The sequence below is a fragment of the Aegilops tauschii genome, chromosome 5 (genome assembly GCF_002575655.3).
Source record: "Aegilops tauschii subsp. strangulata cultivar AL8/78 chromosome 5, Aet v6.0, whole genome shotgun sequence".
NCBI lineage: Eukaryota > Viridiplantae > Streptophyta > Magnoliopsida > Poales > Poaceae > Aegilops > Aegilops tauschii.
In genome coordinates, this window is record NC_053039.3 from 531,581,227 (window position 1) to 531,598,005 (window position 16,779).

Sequence of the window (16,779 nt, forward strand, 5' to 3'; positions counted from 1 at the left end):
TCAATGCTTTCCCATATGCAAAACCTTTCGAATCCACATCAACCCTCATGACTTTCCCCAACAGTTGAGCTATCTTCTGTGGCCATGGGGATCGCCTCAAGTTGAAGGGCAGATTGATAACTCTAGCCCAGATCTGTATCATCTCAAATTTCAGATCGGAGGGCATTTGACTCTCATAGAAGATCTGAAGCACTACCGCATGCTTGCCCACCATCCATGGTCCTCCCTCGAAGATCCTGTCCCAATCCCTCTTCCCTTCAAACCTTGCCACAAACATATTATCTCCTGCAGAGCTGAACGAGAGTCCCCTTGAGTTGCCCCATGCAGGCCTCAAAGCTTCAGCAATGGTGTTTACATGAAGTACCCTCCTGTGCAGCACCTTACCTACCACCGCCACTATTGGTTCACCTTGATTTCCATGCTGATCATCCACCACCAATTTTGCACTTTCTCTGTCTATCAGATTCATCCTCTCCATCATATTCTCCACCCCCTCTTTCCCCTTCCCAGTCGCTGCTGAAGCTGACATCTCCGTCGATCTCCCCTGACCCCGCCCCTGCTCTCCCCGAGTTCGCCAAGGGTGGGTAGAATCACCAGGATCCCCCTTGATCACCCCGAGCACAAACCCAAAGAAAGAACCAGGAGATCGAAGACCAACGAGGAAGGCCATGGTACGAGAGACTGTAGATGCGCCACAGGTAGATGGGATCGCCCGCGCGCCGCCGCCGCTCCACTCGAACCCTAGAAAAACGATTCGGGGATTGTAGACTATAACGACCCTCACTACTGACGAACGTTCGCCAGGGAAGGGGTTGTCTTCCTTTTTACTAAGTTGAGCAATTGCTCTGTTCCCCCACCCCAAGCAATCATACTGCTCGATCCAAGGTCAGACGTGCACACATGCAGCACCTCGCGCACGTGACGTTCGAAATCTTGACGGTGAGCTCAGCTGTGGGCGGCGCTCTTCCACTGTCTCGCGAGATCCACCAGCGCGGCCCTCGACTTGCCGCCGTCGCCCAGCGCCTCCTCTGCCAGCCGCATGGCCGCCCGCGTCCGCTGTCGAAGCTCCCTCCCGCCGTCGGACTCGATCAGCCACCGCACCTTGGCCGCCACCTCGTCGGACTCCACCATCTTCTTGTCGTACCCTTCCGTGGGCACGGCCAGCTGCATCTCCTCCACCAGGAACACCCAGTTCATGCGCTGCTCCACGTAGAGTGGCCACGCCAGCATCGACACCCCTACCATGACGGCTTCCAGCACCGAGTTCCAGCCGCAGTGCTTCACGAAGCCGCCCACTGCTTCGTGCGCCAGCACCTGCCGCTGCGGCGCCCAGGACATGACCACCAGCCCCCTGTCCTTGGTACGCTGCAGGAAGCCTTCCGGGAACAGCTCGTTGATGTCGCCGTCGTCGTCCCCGTCGGCCGGCGGTCGGCTCTCTGTGCCGGGCGGGTGTCGGTGTCAAAACCGGCGGATCTCGGGTAGGGGGTCCCGAACTGTGCCTCTAAGGTCGATGGTAACAGGAGACAAGGGACAACACGATGTTTACCCAGGTTCGGGCCCTCTCTATGGAGGTAATACCCTACTTCCTACTTGATTGATCTTGATGAATATGAGTATTACAAGATTTGATCTACCACGAGATCGTAATAGCTAAACCCTAAAAGTCTAGCCTGTATGACTAAGGTAATGAATATCTCCCCTCCGGACTAAGTCCTCCGGTTTATTAGACACAGGGAGGATCTAGGGTTACACAAGGTCGGTTACAAAGAAAGGAATCTACATATCCGGTCGCCAAGCTTGCCTTCCACGCCAAGGAGAGTCCCATCCGGACACGAGTGCAGTCTTCAGTCTTCGTATCTTCACAGCCCATCAGTCCGGCCCATGGCCAACAGGCCGGACTCCCGAGGACCCCTTAGTCCAGGACTCCCTCAGTAGCCCTTGAACCTGGCTTCAATGACGAGGAGTCCAGCGCACAGATTTGTCTTCGGCATTGCAAGGCGGGTTCCCTTCTTTCCGAACTCCAAGATAGTCTCCGAACGTGATGATTGTATCCGGACCTGTAACACGCATCGCACACAACCGCAGAGAGAACATAATATTCCACGGGTCCAATCCATTATGGTGTGTTACATGTATGACCTGAAAAAAGGTCCTTCGTGTGACACGGAGGGAATCGCGGCAGATTCTGATAAGTCGTCGAGTGGTTGACCAGCTCTCGCAGCATCATGACAGTCGGTTTTCGGCTTTCTCTACTGAGGTGCTTGACCAGATGAACCGGAAGGACAATCGCAGTAGTTCTCCCTTTACTACCCTAGCTGTTGGAAATATGCCCTAGAGGCAATAATAAATTGGTTATTATCATATTTCCTTGTTCATGATAATCGTTTATTATCCACGCTAAAATTGTATTGATAGGAAACTCAGATACATGTGTGGATACATAGGCAACACCATGTCCCTAGTAAGCCTCTAGTTGACTAGCTCGTTGATCAATAGATGGTTACGGTTTCCTGACCTTGGACATTGGATGTCGTTGATAACGGGATCACATCATTAGGAGAATGATGTGATGGACAAGACCCAATCCTAAGCCTAGCACAAGATCTTGTAGTTCGTTTGCTAAGAGCTTTTCTAATGTCAAGTATCATTTCCTTAGACCATGAGATTGTGCAACTCCCGGATACCGTAGGAATGCTTTGGGTGTACCAAACGTCAGAACGTAACTGGGTGGCTATAAAGGTGCACTACAGGTATCTCCGAAAGTGTCTGTTGGGTTGGCACGAATCGAGACTGGGATTTGTCACTCCGTGTAAACGGAGAGGTATCTCTGGGCCCACTCGGTAGGACATCATCATAATGTGCACAATGTGACCAAGGAGTTGATCACGGGATGATGTGTTACGGAACGAGTAAAGAGACTTGCTGGTAATGAGATTGAACAAGGTATCGGGATACCGACGATCGAATCTCGGGCAAGTACCATACCGGTAGATAAAGGGAATTGTATACGGGATTGATTGAATCCCCGACATCGTGGTTCATCCGATGAGATCATCGTGGAACATGTGGGAGCCAACATGGGTATCTAGATCACGCTGTTGGTTATTGGCCGGAGAACGTCTCGGTCATGTCTGCATGGTTCCCGAACCCGTAGGGTCTACACACTTAAGGTTCGATGACGCTAGGGTTATAGGGAATAGATATACGTGGTTACCGAATGTTGTTCGGAGTCCCGGATGAGATCCCGGATGTCATGAGGAGTTCCAGAATGGTCCGGAGGTAAAGATTTATATATGGGAAGTCCTGTTTTGGTCACCGGAAAAGTTTCGGGTGATATCGGTAACATACCGGGACCACCGGGAGAGTCCCGGGGGTCCACCAGGTGGGGCCACCGGCCCCAGAGGGCTGCGTGGGCCAAGTGTGGGAAGGGACCAGCCCCTAGGTGGGCTGGTGCGCCTCCCACAAGGGGCCCAGGGCGCAGGAAGGGGGGGAAGGGGGAAACCCTAGGCACAGATGGGCCTAAGGCCCACCTAGTGGTGCGCCCCCCTCTCTCCCCCCCTTGGCCGCCCCCCAAGTCCCATCTAGGGCTGGCCGCACCCCTTGGGGGTGGGAACCCTAGATGGGGGCGCAGCCCTTCACCCTCCCCTATAAATAGTGGGGGTTTTGGGGCTGCCAGAGACACGAGACTTCCTCCCTCATAGCGCAGCCCTGCCCCTCTCCCTCCTCGTCTCTTGCGGTGCTCGGCGAAGCCCTGCTGGAGTACCGCGCTCCTCCATCACCACCATGCCGTTGTGCTGCTGCTGGACGGAGTCTTCCCCAACCTCTCCCTCTCTCCTTGCTGGATCAAGGCGTGGGAGACGTCACCGGGCTGCACGTGTGTTGAACGCGGAGGCGCCGTGGTTCGGCGCTTAGATCGGAATCAACCACGATCTAAATCGCTACGAGTATGACTCCTTCATCCGCGTTCTTGCAACGCTTCCGCATCGCGATCTACAAGGGTATGTAGATGCACTCCCCTTCCCCTCGTTGCTAGATTACTCCATAGATTGATCTTGGTGATGCGTAGAAAAATTTGAATTTCTGCTACGTTCCCCAACAGTGGCATCATGAGCTAGGTCTATGCGTAGTTTCTATGCATGAGTAGAACACAAAGTAGTTGTGGCGTCGATTTTGTCAAATTACTTGCCGTTACTAGTCTTATCTTGATTCGGCGGCATCGTGGGATGAAGCGGCCCGGACCGACCTTACATGTACTCTTACGTGAGACAGGTTCCACCGACTGACATGCACTAGTTGCATAAGGTGGCTAGCGGGTGTCTGTCTCTCCCACTTTAGTCGGATCGGATTCGATGAAAAAGGTCCTTATGAAGGGTAAATAGAAATTGGCATATCACGTTGTGGCTTTTGTGTAGGTAAGAAACGTTCTTGCTAGAAACCCATAGCAGCCACGTAAAACATGCAACAACAATTAGAGGACGTCTATCTTGTTTTGCAGGGTATGCTATGTGATGTGATATGGCCAAAAGGATGTGATGAATGATATATGTGATGTATGAGATTGATTGTGTTCTTGTAATAGGAATTACGACTTGCATGTCGATGAGTATGACAACCGGCAGGAGCCATAGGAGTTGTCTTAATTTATTGTATGACCTGCGTGTCAATGAAAACGCCATGTAATTACTTTACTTTATTGCTAACCGTTAGCCATAGTAGTAGAAGTAATAGTTGGCGAGACAACTTCATGAAGACATGATGATGGAGATCATGATGATGGAGATCATGGTGTCATGCCGGTGACGAAGGTGATCATGCCGCGCCTCGAAGATGGAGTTCAAAGTCGCAAGATGATATTGGCCATATCACGTCACTTTATGATTTGCATGTGATGTTTGTCATGTTTACATCTTATTTGCTTAGAACGACGGTAGCATAAATAAAATGATCCCTCACTAAAAATTTCAAGAGACGTGTTCCCCCTAACTGTGCACCGTTGCGAAGGTTCGTTGTTTCGAAGCACCACGTGATGATCGGGTGTGATAGATTCTAACGTTCGAATACAACGGGTGTTGACGAGCCTAGCATGTACAGACATGGCCTCGGAACACATGCGAAACACTTTGGTTAACTTGACGAGCCTAGCATGTACAGACATGGCCTCGGAACACAAGAGACCGAAAGGTCGAACATGAGTCGTATAGCAGATACGATCAAGATGGAGATGTTCACCGATGATGACTAGTCCGTCTCACGTGATGATCGGACACGGCCTAGTTTGACTCGGATCATGTATCACTTAGATGACTAGAGGGATGTCTATCTGAGTGGGAGTTCATTAAATAATCAGATGAACTTCATTATCATGAACATAGTCAAAAGGTCTTTGCAAATTATGTCATATCTTACGCTTTAGTTCTACTGTTTAAGATATGGTCCTAGAGAAAATTTAGTTGAAAGTTGGTAGTAGCAATTACGTGGACTGGGTCCGTAAACTGAGGATTGTCCTCATTGCTGCACAGAAGGCTTATGTCCTTAATGCACCGCTCGGTGTGCTGAACCTCAACGTCGTCTGTAGATGTTACGAAACATCTGACATACACGTTTTGATGACTACGTGATAGTTCAGTGCGTAATGCTAACGGTTTAGAATTGTGGCACCAAAGACGTTTTTGAAACGTCGCAGAACATATGAGATGTTTCAAAGACTGAAATTGGGATTTCAGACTAATGCCCACGTCAAGAGGTATGAGACCCTGACAAGTTTCTTAAGCCTGCAAACTAAGGGAGAAAAGCTCAATCGTTGAGCATGTGCTCAGATTGTCCGAGTACCACAATCGCTTGAATCGAGTGGGAGTTAATCTTCCAGATGAGACAGTGATGGTTCTCCATAGTCACTGCCACCAAGCTATTAGAGCTTCGTGATGAACTATAACATATCAGGGATAGATGATGATCCTTGAGCAACTCGTGATGTTTGACACCGCGAAAGTAGAAATCAAGTAGGAGCATCAATTTTTGATGGTTAGTAAAACCACTAGTTTCAAGAAGGGCAAGGGAAAGAAGGGATACTTCATGAATTGGCAAATCAGTTGCTGCTCTAGTAAAGAAACCCAAGGTTGAACCCAAACTCAAGACTAAGTGCTTCTGTAATGAGGGGAACGGTCACTGAAGCAGAACTACCCTAGATACTTGGTAGATGAGAAGGCAGGCAAGGTCGACAGAAGTATATTGGATATACATTATATGAATGTGTACTTTACTAGTACTCCTAGCAGCACCAGGGTATTAGATACCGGTTCGGTTGCTAAGTGTTAGTAACTCGAAATAAAAGCTGCGGAACAAACGGAGACTAGCTAAAGGTGAGATGACGATATGTGTTGGAAGTGTTTCCAAGGTTGATGTGATCAAGCGTCGCATGCTCCCTCTACCATCGAGACTGGTGTTAAACCTAAGTAATTGTTATTTGGTGTTTGCGTTGAGCATAAACATGATTGGATTATGTTTATCGCAATACGGTTATTCATTTAAGGAGAATAATGTTTACTCTATTTATTTGAATAATACCTTCAATGGTCTTGCACCTAAAATGAATCTCGATCGCAGTGATACACATGTTCGTGCCAAAAGATATAAAATAGTAATGATAGTACCACATACTTGTGGCACTGCCATTTGAGTCATATTGGTATAGAAACGCATGAAGAAGCTCCATGTAGATGGATCTTTGGACTCACTCGTTTTTGAAAGGATTGAGACATGCGAACCATGTCTATTCGTATATATGCGTGAAGAAACTCCATGCAGATGGATCGTTTGGACTCACTTGATTTTGAATCACTTGAGACATGCAAATCATACCACATGGGCAAGATGACTGAAAGGCCTCGTTTTCAGTAAGATGGAACAAGAGAGCAACTTGTTGGAAGTAATACATTTGATGTGTGCAGTCCAATGAGTGCTGAGGCACGCACTGGATATCGATATGTTCTTACTTCACAGATGATTTGAGTAGATGCTGAGAATATTTACTTGATGAAACACAAATCTGAATTATTGAAAGGTTCAAGTAATTTCAGAGTGAAGTTGAAGATCGTCGTGACAAGAGGATAAAATGTCTATGATATGATCATAGAGATATCTGAGTTACGAGTTTGGCACACAATTAAGACATTGTGGAAAGTGTTTCACAATTAATACCGCCTGAAACACCACAGTGTGATGGTGTGTCCGAACATCATGACTGCACCCTATTGGATATGGTGCATACCATGATGTCTCTTATCGAATTACCACTATCATTTATGGGTTAGGCATTAGAGACAACCGCATTCACTTTAAAAGGGGCACCACGCAATTCCGCTGAGACGACACCGTTTAGAGAAACCTAAGTTGTCATTTCTTAAAAGTTTGGGGCTGCGACGCTTATGTGAAAAAGTTTCAGGCTGATAAGCTCAAACCCAAAGCGGATAAATGCATCTTCATAGAATACCCAAAACAGTTGGGTATACCTCCTATTTCAGATCTGGAAGCAAAAGTAATTGCTTCAAGAAACGAGTCCTTTCGCGAGGAAAAGTTTCTCTCGAAAGAATTGAGTGGGAGGATGGTGGGGACTTGATAAGGTTATTGAACCGTCACTTCAACTAGTGTGTAGCAGGGCACAGGAAGTTGTTCCTGTGGCACCTACACCAATTGAAGTGGAAGCTTATGATAGTGATCATGAAACTTCGGATCAAGTCACTACCAAACCTCGTAGGACGACGAGGATGCGTGCTACTTCAGAGTGGTACGTGATCCTGTCTTAGATATCATGTTGTTAGACAATACTGAACCTACGAGCTATGGAGAAGCGATGGTGGGCCCATATTCCGACAAATGGTTAGAAGCCATGAAATCCGAGATAGGATCCATGTATCAGAACAAAGCATGGACTTTGGTGAACTTGCCCGATGATCGGCAAGCCATTGAGATAAATGGATCTTTAAGAAGAAGACGGATGTGGACGGTAATGTTACCATCTATGAAGCTCGACTTGTGGCAAAGAGTATTTTCACAAGTTCAAGGAGTTGACTACGATGAGATTTTCTCATCCGTAGCGATGCTTAAGTCCGTCGGAATCATGTTAGCATTAGCTGCATTTATGAAATCTGGCAGATGGATGTCAAAACAAGTTTCCTTACCAGTTTTCGTGAGGAAAGGTTGTATGTGATACAATCAGAAAGGTTTTGTTGATCCTAAGGATGCTAAAAGGTATGCTAGCTCTAGCAATCCTTCTAAGGACTGGAGTAAGCATCTCGGAGTTGGAATGTACGCTTTGATGAGATGATCAAAGATTTTGGGTTTATACAAAGTTTGTTAGAAACTTGTATTGACAATAAAGTGAGTGGGAGCGCTACAACATTTCTGATAAGTATATGTGAATGACATATTGTTGATCCGAAATGATGTAGAATTTCTAGAAAGCATAAAGGGTTGTTGGAAAGGAGTTCTCCAAAGGAAGACCTGGATAAAGCTGCTTACATATTGGGCATGAAGATCTATAGAGATAAATCAAGACGCCTGATGATACTTTCAAAGAACGCACACCTTGACATGATTTTGAAAGAGTTCAAAATAGATCAGCAAAGAAGGAGTTCTTGGCTGTGTTATAAGGTGTGAGTATTGAGTAAGACTCAAGACCTGACCACAGCAGAAGAGAGAGAAAGGACGAAGGTCGTCCCCTATGCTTTAGACGTAGGCTCTACAGTATGCTATGCTGTGTACCGCACATGAAATGTGCCTTGCCATGAGTTGGTCAAGGGGTACAATAGCGATCCGGGAATGGACCACATGACAGCGGTCGAACTTATCCTTAGTATCTAGTGGACTAAGGAATTTTCTCGATTATGGAGGTGAAAAAGAGTTCGTCGTAAAGGGTTACGTCGATGCGAACTTTGACACTAATCCGGATGACTCTGAGTAGTAAACCGGATTCGTATAGTAGAGCAGTTATTTGAAATGGCTCCAAGTAGTGCGTGGTAGCATCCACAAGATGACATAGATATTCGTAAAGCACACACGGATCTGAAAGGTTCAGACCCGTTGACTAATAACCTCTCTCACAAGCATAACATGATCAAACCAGAACTCATTGAGTGTTAATCACATAGTGATGTGAACTAGATTGTTGACTCTAGTAAACTCTTTGGATGTTGGTCACATGGTGATGTGACCTGTGAGTGTTAATCACATGGTGATGTGAACTAGATTATTGACTCTAGTGCAAGTGGGAGACTGTTGGAAATATGCCCTAGAGGCAATAATAAATTGGTTATTATCATATTTCCTTGTTCATGATAATCGTTTATTATCCATGCTAAAATTGTATTGATAGGAAACTCAGATACATGTGTGGATACATAGACAACACCATGTCCCTAGTAAGCCTCTAGTTGACTAGCTCGTTGATCAATAGACGGTTACGGTTTCCTGACCATGGACATTGGATGTCGTTGATAACGGGATCACATCATTAGGAGAATGATGTGATGGACAAGACCTAATCCTAAGCCTAGCACAAGATCATGTAGTCCGTTTGCTAAGAGCTTTTCTAATGTCAAGTATCATTTCCTTAGACCATGAGATTGTGCAACTCCCGGATACCGTAGGAATGCTTTGGGTGTACCAAACGTCACAATGTAACTGGGTGGCTATAAAGGTGCACTACAGGTATCTCCGAAAGTGTCTGTTGGGTTGGCACGAATCGAGACTGGGATTTGTCACTCCGTGTAAACGGAGAGGTATCTCTAGGACCACTCGGTAGGACATCATCATAATGTGCAAAATGTGACCAAGGAGTTGATCACGGGATGATGTGTTACAGAACGTGTAAAGAGACTTGCTGGTAACGAGATTGAACAAGGTATCGGGATACCGACGATCGAATCTCGGGCAAGTACCATACCGGTAGACAAAGGGAATTGTATACGGGATTGATTGAATCCCCGACATCGTGGTTCATCCGATGAGATCATCGTGGAACATGTGGGAGCCAACATGGGTATCCAGATCCCGCTGTTGGTTATTGGCCGGAGAACGTCTCGGTCATGTCTGCATGGTTCCCGAACCCGTAGGGTCTACACACTTAAGGTTCGATGACGCTAGGGTTATAGGGAATAGATATACGTGGTTACAGAATGTTGTTCGGAGTCCCGGATGAGATCCCGGACGTCACGAGGAGTTCCGAAATGGTCCGGAGGTAAAGATTTATATATGGGAAGTCCTATTTTGGTCACCGGAAAAGTTTCGGGTGATATCGGTAACGTACCGGGACCACCGGGAGGGTCCCGGGGGTCCACCAGGTGGGGCCACCGGCCCCAGAGGGCTGCATGGGCCAAGTGTGGGAAGGGACCAGCCCCTAGGTGGGCTGGTGCGCCTCCACCAAGGGGCCCAGGGCGCAGGAAGGGGGGGAAGGGGGAAACCCTAGGCACAGATGGGCCTAAGGCCCACCTAGTGGTGTGCCCCCCTCTCTCCCCCCCCCTTGGCCGCCCCCCAAGTCCCATCTAGGGCTGGCTGCACCCCTTGGGGGGGACCCTAGATGGGGGCGCAGCCCCTCCCACTCCCCTATAAATAGTGGGGGTTTTGGGGCTGCCAGAGACACGAGACTTCCTCCCTCATAGCGCAGCCCTACCCCTCTCCCTCCTCGTCTCTTGCGGTGCTTGGCGAAGCCCTGCTGGAGTACCGCGCTCCTCCATCACCACCATGCCGTTGTGCTGCTGCTGGACGGAGTCTTCCCCAACCTCTCCCTCTCTCCTTGCTGGATCAAGGCGTGGGAGACGTCACCGGGCTGCACGTGTGTTGAACGCGGAGGTGCCGTGGTTCGGCGCTTAGATCGGAATCAACCGCAATCTGAATCGCTACGAGTACGACTCCTTCATCCGCGCTCTTGCAACGCTTCCGCATCGCGATCTACAAGGGTATGTAGATGCACTCCCCTTCCCCTCGTTGCTAGATTACTCCATAGATTGATCTTGGTGATGCGTAGAAAAATTTGAATTTCTGCTACGTTCCCCAACACTAGCCGATAGAGCGGAATGTAAGGTAGCAAGCACAGGAGCCGGGCAACCCAACCATTGACCCAAGACATGATTCGGATCTGATGCATATAAGGCCAAACTCGCGACGCCGAAGTACGCTTATAAAGCTGTTCGGACTTTGTTGGCAACTCATTTGTTCCCATACCGAGCCCCTGGCAGGTTGTGCCGAGGTATGGCTGTAAAACAGCTATAGGGGCCAAATTCATTTGTGAAAAAGTAAGAAATGATTAATGCGGATCATATTTACTGGGACCTGAGCGATATGCCAATGATTACTTTATATATATAAAGACCACAACCCTGGCTATTTAACATGCCCGAGGTCGAAGGCGGAGGAAAAAGGCATATTACAGGCTTGAAATAAAGAGTGCGGTCTACAAAAAGTTATTTTGGACCTCCTGTCGCACGTCTGCGCCGCCTGTCCTCGGCGAGAGGGAATCCTTAACGGAAGTAGCCCCTTAGGTGAGTGTACGAATCCGGACTCCGATAGAGTCAGTTTAGATGCTTGTCCTTTGCGTCACCTATTTTTAAGAGAGAATGAAGAAAGAAGTAAAAAGAAAGTAGATAAAGAATGTTACTGGAATGCTTGCAGGCTTGTCCGTATTGTGCTTCCGTCAATGCCCATGGTATCTTAAGTGCATAGTGGTGTATGCGCGATACAAATTTTGCGTGTATATAAGGTGGGCGGCGGAAGCCGAACTGCTACTTCTGCTCCAAGGTTGATCGATCCTCGGGGGGAAATTGCTTCTGACCCCTGGTGTTTGGTTGGTGAACCTCTCTGTCGTCCCTATCGCCTGGCAGCCTCCTCCCCTTGTGTTCGGCGTTGAGCTTGCCGGCCTGCTTGAAGACCCGACAGTTTCTGTTGGTATGATTAGCTGGTTTATCGGGGTGGCCGTGAATCTGGCAGGGTCGATCCAATATCCTGTCTAGGTTGGATGGTCCATCTTGGTTTGCCTTGAGTGGCTTGTTCTGTTGACCGGGTTTGCGATTGCTAAATCCGGCGTTGACTGCTATATCGCGTGATCTCTCATTATCGTTGCGACTGTTGTGTTTGCTTCGTCGTGGCTTGCCATTGCCGTCCCGGATTTCGGAAGTGCCCGAGTCGCTGGCGTTGTTGCTTCTACGAGCGAGCCAGCTGTCTTCTCCCGTGCAAAAGCGGGTCATTAGAGCGGTAAGGGCTGTCATGGATTTAGGTCCTTCTTGACCGAGGTGGCGTGCAAGCCATTCATCCCGGACGCTGTGTTTGAAGGCCGCGAGGGCTTCCGCGTCCGGACAGTCGACGATTTGGTTCTTTTTAACTAAGAACCTAGTCTAGAGCTTCCTGGCTGACTCTCCGGGCTGCTGGACAATGTGACTTAAGTCATCGGCATCCGGTGGCCGGACATATGTTCCTTGGAAGTTGTCGCGGAAGGCGTCTTCCAAATCTTCCCAGCTGCCAATAGAATTTTCCGGTAGACTGTTTAACCAGTACCGAGCTGGTCCTTTGAGTTTTAGTGGTAGGTATTTGATGGCATAAAGGTCATCTCCGCGGGCCATGTGGATATGGAGGAGGAAGTCCTCAATCCATACCGCGGGATCCGTTGTTCCGTCGTATGATTCAATATTCATGGGTTTGAACCCGTCTGGGAATTCATGCTCCATTACTTCGTCTGTGAAGCAGAGAGGGTGTGCGGCACCTCTATGCTGGGCCACACTGCAGCGTACCTCTGATGGAGTCCATTTGCGGTTGTCGGCCCGGGCATGGCTAGGTTTTTCACGTCCGAATAGGTAGCCGTCTTCGTGTGTCGGGGCATGTCCTCGCGATCCGTAGATCGATCTTGCGTGTCCTGCTCTGCTATCCAAGTCCTGTTGAAAGTCGTATGTATGACCCCGAGCTGTTTTATTCTTGCCTTTACGGCGAGGTGGGGCGGTCTGGTGTTCGGCTTGAGTTGCCGCTTTATCCGGACCAAGTTGTGTTCGACCTGCCGCATTGTGCGATGATGGTATGGGCTCCAGCGCCTTGTCACCGCACTGAGGTAGCAATCTACGCTTCGGGTAGCTTTTGGCTGGGCCACTAAGGCCGTATTCCTCGGCGGCCAGGACTTCGGTCCATCTATCATTGAGCAGATCTTGGTCCGCTTGAAGCTGTAGCTGCTTCTTTTTCAGGCTTCTTGCAGTTGCTATTAGCCGGCGTTTGAAGCGCTCCTGCTCGAGGGGTTCCTCGGGCACGGTGAAATCCTCATTGTCGAGGCTTTCCTCCTCCTCGGAGAGCGGAAGATAGTTGCTGTCCTCCGAGTCTTCGTGTATGGCCTGTTCATCCTCTTCGGAGGTTGCTCCAACAGGTTCTTCATTGTCTTCGGCATCGTCCGGAGTATTGTTTTCTCCGGTGCCGCTGTTGTTGTCTTTTGTACGATGTGACTTAGAGCGGCGCCGCTGACGCCGGCAACTGGGCTTTGTCTCAAGAGATTTGTCTTCAACTGGCTACTCTTTGTCATCGTTGTTAGTTTCTTTAGGCGTATCCACCATGTATACGTTGTAGGAAGAAGTGGTCGTCCATCGCCCAATGCATGGCGGGTTTTGGCCCTGCTCCTCATCGGCATCGTCGTCCGTACTGACGATGTCTTCGAAGCAGTAATCAAGCATGTCGGTTAAGTCCTCGAAAGTGGCTATGGAGTGGGTGGCGGGTGGGAAGCAAAATTCCCCATCATCAGCCCCTAGTTCGAACCGTACATAGTTCGGCTGTGAGTCCCCCGCCAAGGATAAGTTCTTTAATGAGTTCAGCACATCGCCAAAGGGCGAGTGCTGGAAGATGTCTGCGGCGTTGAACTCGAAGATCGATAAACGATCAAGTTCGGTATCCGCGGACTCACATGGTTCGGAGCTTATACACGGAGAAGAGTCCGGAGTTCTGGTGACACAGATATTGTGTGAGGTTAAGTCCATGTGCGGCTCCAACGCCGGGGCATCTGTGGCCTCCGTGGTGGGGTCGAGCCTCCCTTCCTTGGATGCCGCAGTGTGCTCTGGATCAAAGGCCAGAGTGGTCGCAGGAGCTATCTCCTGGATGCAGTCTGATGACAGATTTAGGTCATGCTCGTCAAGGTGACCGGGAGCGGTTGCCGCGGTCTCGAATCCGGCAAAGATCAAATCTCCACAGATGTCCGCAACGTAATTCAAGCTCCCAAATCTGACCTGATGGCCAGGGGCGTAGCTATCGATCTGCTCCAGGTGGCCAAGCGAGTTGGCCCGCAGTGCGAAGCCACGGAACACGAAGATCTGTCCGGGGAGGAAGGTTTCTCCTTGGACAGCGTCACTATCGACGATTGAAGGGGCCATCGAACCTTTTCGTCAACGGCACAGTGGAACTCTCAATGAAAGCACCAATGTCGGTGTCAAAACCAGCGGATCTCGGGTAGGGGGTCCCGAACTGTGCGTCTAAGGTCGATGGTAACAGGAGACACGGGACACGATGTTTACCCAGGTTCGGGCCCTCTCTATGGAGGTAATACCCTACTTCCTGCTTGATTGATCTTGATGAATATGAGTATTACAAGAGTTGATCTACCACGAGATCGTAATGGCTAAACCCTAAAAGTCTAGCCTGTATGACTAACGTAATGAATATCTCCCCTCCGGACTAAGTCCTCCGGTTTATATAGACACCGGAGGATCTGGGGTCGCACAAGGTTGGTTACAAAGAAAGGAATCTACATATCCAGTCGCCAAGCTTGCCTTCCTCGCCAAGGTGAGTCCCATCCGGACACGGGTGCAGTCTTCGGTCTTCGTATCTTCGCAGCCCATCAGTCCGGCCCATGGCCAACAGGCCGGACTGCCGAGGGCCCCTTAGTCCAGGATTCCCTCAGCGGGGGCGGGCGCCAACGACCCATAGGAACCGCTGCCCACTTGTTTCCAGGCCCGACGCTATCTCCTTGACCTGCTCCGCGCTGAACCGGCCCATGCTGCCGAAGCAGAGGAACACCACCCTGGCCTCGGGCTGGCCATCGAGCCATGCGAGGCACTCATGGCGCTTTGAGGTCTCCTCGTCGTGCTTAATCAGCGGCCCCACGCAGTACAGCGGCGGCCGGCCGGGCGGATTGCAGAGGCCGGCCACGATGGCGTCAGCGGCGCCCGGCTCTAGGGACTGGCAGCCGTTGACGAGGACACCCATGGAGTCGCACATCCTTAGGCCCAGTCCATGAAGTGCCTGTTGCTCAAGCTCTCGCGATCTTGGATGGCCCCGGTATGGGTGGCAGTCCCGGGGCATGCACGGGGTCGCCGCCCATGTCCCGGAAGATGAGGGAGGTACGCTCATCGATGACCGGGTGGTAGAGCCCGAAGGCGACGCTGCCGACGCAGGCGGTGAAGAAGAAGTAGGTGGGCACACGAAGCTTGGCGCCGACGTCGAGCGCGGCGCTGCAGAAGAAGTCGATGAGGAGGGCGGCCGGGCGTGCGGCGCGGAGGAAGTCGCGCAGGTCCGGGTTGGTGGCGCGTGCGAGCTCGAAGAGCCTGGCCTCGAAGCTGCTGCCGCAGGCAGCGGCCATGTCGGGGGCGAGCGCGGCCGGGGGCAGGCAGTGGAAGGCCAGCGCCGGGTTGGCGGCGGCGACGCCATCGAGGAACGGCGTATAGCCCCCGCTGAGGAGGACGGTGACCTGGAGGCCCTGCGCCACGAGCAGCTTGCCGAGCTCCGCCACGGGGACCAGGTGGCCCGCCATCCCCGGCGGTGAGTAGATGACGATGACGGGCGGTTTCTTTGCGAGGTCGCCGTGGCCATTTTGTGTTCGTGTCTGGTCTGTCATTTTTCTAGGCGACGGGAAGACGACGGCGGAGATGTTAATTCGGGCTGCCGTGGCGTCCCAGGTTGCACCGCCTAGGCCGCGCGTGGGATATTTGTACTCCCTCCATTTCTTTTTAGTCTACATATAAGATTTAGTCAAAGTCAAACTTTGTAAAGTTTGATCAACTTTGTATAAAAAAATATCAACATGTAAAACACTAAAGCTATATGGTATGAAAATTAATTTCATGATGCATCTAATAATATTAATTTCATATTGTGAATCTTGATATTTTTTTATAAATTTAGTCAAAGTTAATCAGATTTGACTTTGACCAAATCTTATATGCAGACTTAAAAAAAGGAAGGAGTACGTGCAGGCGGGCAGTCGGCGCCGTTGGGGCCGCGTGTGGTACCTAACCGGCGAACGTCTGTGGAGCGAGGCCGTGGCAGGTTTGCGGGTCACAGACAAAACCAGTGGACCTCCATCTCGTCGGATCACCTCGGAAGGAGACATAAACACGGGACGGAAACCACTTGACGAGGTGGAGGTGGAGGTCCTGGATGCAGCCAGCCGGCCGACACGAACGAACGGCTTCCGTCAGCCACTCATCGCCATCGCCTCTTTCCCATCTTTGCCCACTGCGATGAACTGTGGCTAAAACACGCAGGGCCTGCATGAGGCCGGCCCAAGTAGGGTAGCTGAATGGCGCGCGATTGTGGCTGTTTTACCGGTTCCTCAATCCTCCTGCTATAAATTGTATTCCCATATATTTGGACCTTGATTAATAAATTGAATTGTGTTTAAACTAAAAAAAGCTGTTTTACCGGTTTTCCTTTTTCTTTGTGTACCGGTTTTCATTAACTTTTCTTTCGTTTTCATCTATTTTTTTTGTTTTTTCTCGGGTTTCTTCTTCTTCCCTCCAGTATTCTCTACTACATGAGCATTTTTAATGC

At 49.9% G+C, this 16,779-nt stretch overlaps 1 pseudogene; it reads right to left on the reverse strand.

Moving 5' to 3' along the window:
* Positions 1-945: 945 nt before the first annotated feature.
* Positions 946-15,931, reverse strand: LOC109744540 (UDP-glycosyltransferase 88F5-like; annotated as a pseudogene).
* Between the last annotated feature and the right edge of the window lie 848 nt (positions 15,932-16,779).